This window comes from Apteryx rowi, unplaced genomic scaffold, assembly GCF_003343035.1.
Source record: "Apteryx rowi isolate R43461 unplaced genomic scaffold, aptRow1 scaffold_27, whole genome shotgun sequence".
Classification (NCBI taxonomy): Eukaryota; Metazoa; Chordata; class Aves; order Apterygiformes; family Apterygidae; genus Apteryx; species Apteryx rowi.
Window position 1 is genome coordinate 1,221,564 of NW_020449085.1, and position 3,170 is coordinate 1,224,733.

Below are 3,170 nucleotides of genomic sequence, written 5' to 3' on the forward strand. Positions count from 1 at the left end.
CACCGCCCTCCGGATCCCTCCGCCGCCGCCGCCGACCTCGCGCGGGAGGGGGCGGGGCGACGGGACTCCTTTTCCCGGCGGACGCGCAAGCTGCGGCGGGAGGCGGCGCGCTGCGGCCCCACGCGCCCGGCCGCCCAATGAGGCGGCGGCGCAGGAGCCGGGCACGCAGGCCGAGAGTGACAGCGGCCTTAAAGGGGCCGCGCGCGCCGCGAGCCTCTTAAAGGGGCCGCACCCCCCCCCAGCCCCCGGCCTGGCCCGGCCTCGCCCCGCAACATGGCGCCGCCGCGGGGCCTGGCCCTGCTGCTGCCACCGGCCCGGCGGTACCTGGAGCGCAGCCCCAGGCGGCCCTGCAGCAGCACCCCGGGCCRGCGGGTGCCACGTCCCTCGCAGGATGGGGAAAAGCACCCAGCGAGGCGCCTGGCAAACGCCCGCCATCAGCGAGCAGGAAACCCGAGCGCCCGCCGCCGTGCGGGAAGCCGAGGCGCGGGGCGGCCGCCTCGCGCAGTGCCCCTCGCCCCACGTCTTGCTTGCTTGACATTATCCGCCCGTGTCACGACGCTGAGGTCCCAGGCCAAAAATAGGAGTCTGAAGTTAGGCTCCTAAATATGTGACCCGACTCTCAAAAAATCTCAGCGGCCTTCAGTGGAGGCTGCGCCCTGCTCGCCCAGAGAGCTGGGGCCGCAAGGAGAGCTCGCACGGTGCTGTCACCCCCGGCCCCAAATCCTCACATTAGCGTTTGGGCCAAAAATTGCTGCAGGAGGGCTCTGCCCCCACCGCAGCGTGCACTGGCTGCTCGCGGAGCGACGGAGGTGGCCGCAGCAGGGCCGGGCGCCGGCACCTTCGCCCCTCTGCAAGCGGCCACCCCCAGCTGCTTCTTCTGCTTTCTCTGCGCCTCGCCAGAATCAAGGCTCGGATTAAAGCTGCCTAGATAAATCCCTGCGGATAAAAGAGATTAGGAGGAAAGCAAGCAGACACGACCTCGGCTGCTGCAGAGCCGGGCTAGGACAGGGCACGGCGGGGACCGGGGGGTGACGGGCTGCGGAGCGGGATGGCYGCGGCAGTGCCGATAGCCCGGCTGGCAGCACGCAGCCCCGGCTTGCCGCCCGTCACGGGCTGCTGCTGAGGGTCAAGTCTGCGGGCCGGGGCATCGGTGCGGGGAAGGCGGCCGCGGCTGCTGTATTAATTTGTTTTCCCACTGCCTCACGGCGTGTTACCCTGGCGGGACACCACGGGTGCTGCCGGCACCCGGAGACTCGCGCCCTTCCTGCGAGAGGGGCAGCCTCCCTCCCCGCCTGGGAGGCACCGGGGGTGCGCGGCGTGCCGAGGAGGGGGCCGACAGCCGCGGCGGTGTCCGGCCCGCTTCAGCGTGCTCTGCCTTGGCCAAAATCGTGCTTGGGCAAAGAGCGCACCTCCCGTAACRTGGAAGGGGCGGCTGCTGTTTTATAACGGGCTGCTGAGTTTTGGGGCCAGCCGTAAGCGACCCAGGCGATGCTTTCACACGGGGTAAGTCACAGCCTGACAGGCAGTACTCGGGCGGCCGGATCCTTCCCGGGAATGCGCCCTAGGGAATCGTTTTTGCATCACCTCCCAGGCACACCCGCAGCCGCGCCGGCCAGGGAGCTGAGGCCTGCCCAGCTCRGCTCCCGGTGCTGCCTGCCCCGGATGCGCGCCCGGCCGTGCCCAGGCCTCCCGCTCCCCGTCCGGCCCCGCTGCCTTGGGGGAAGGGTTCCTCTGGCTCCCGGCCGCAGAAGGACAGACGTCAGCTGCTTTCCTGGCAAGAAGAGGGATGGGACCGCTTCCCGCATGAGTCAGCCCCGCAGGGTGCGGCTGAGCACGGGGCAGCTCGGTGCAGCGGGCCCTGAGCGAGGCCGGCGGGTGTGCGAGTCCCTCTTTCAGCTCGCTCCGTCGTCCCCGCCGCTCTGCCCCTTCCCCGGCCCTGGCACTCGCTCACTGGGAAAGCGGAGATTTGGGGGCAGTTCTTCAAACCGGTTTCTTGCTGCAGCCGGCAAAGGGCTGGTCCCAGCCCGACGGCCGCACAGCGGAGGTGTCTGAGCACGGCCGGCCTCGGCCGCGTGTCCTGCGCCGGCTCCGCTTGCGGTGCGTCACCCCGCRGCCTGTGGTCGGGGACCGCATGGGGCGATGGCTGCTCCTGGGGCCAGCACATCTGCGTCCCGCGTGCCCCTCTGCCCCCCTGCCCCCCGCGAGCACGTTTATCACGTGCAGTCGCTGCGCCCTTATCAGCGGCCGTCTCTGCCGGCACCCGGCGGCAGCGTGGCTTGGCGAGCCGCGACTGCCGTGAACTCCCTGCCCGGTGTAAAGTGCACGTGGTTTCAGCGTGCCGGCAGGGGCCAAGGCCACCGCTTGGGCAGCAGCATCCCTGCTCGCCGTGCCCCGCTCCAGCTCCCAGCACGGGAAGRGGGGCAAAACCCTCCCGGCAGCTCTGCTGCCATTGACCCCCAGCATCCCAGGCACGGGGGGCAGCGGGGCTGCGGGTGACATCTCCCGGCACAACCACCGGTCCTGGGGCTCCCGGCGATGCCACGTGGCCCCCGAAGCCGGGGGCAGAGGCAGAGACGTGGGACCCCGTGCTGGGGACAGCGGGGGCACCCAATGGGGGACCCTGTGCTAGGAAGAGCGGGGSCACCCGACGGGGGACCCCGTGCTAGGGACAGCTGGGGCACCCGACAGGGGACCCCGTGCCAGCACAGCTGGGGGGGGGTGACACAGCCCCGGGGCCTGGGTGTGCTGCATGGGGACACGCTGGTGTCACTGGCCCCTCTCCTGGCAGCCCCTCGGTGCCTGGCTAGCCAAAAAAACTCCGGCGATGCTGGCCTGGTGCCACGCTGAACGTGGGCGACGCCAGGGCTCCCCCGCCGAGGAGCCGCGTTTCGGGCGCGGGGCAGCACCGGGGTGCCTGKGCGGTGCTGGGCCGGCAGCCGGCCCCGCGGCCCGCGGAGGAGCCCCCGGGGCCCCCGGCAGCGGCCCTGTTGACCCAGGGCGTTGCTCCTTGCTCGCGCCAAGTCGAGATAAGATGCCGGGGAGCGGGAAAAGGGAGGGGGGGAGAACAAACCGCCCTCTGCTTGTAACGCAGCGGTGGGCCGGGGGCCGGCGGGCGCGCACGGCGCTGCCGCTCGCCCGGCGGCGTTGGCCGGCGCGGGGCTGACGTCAGC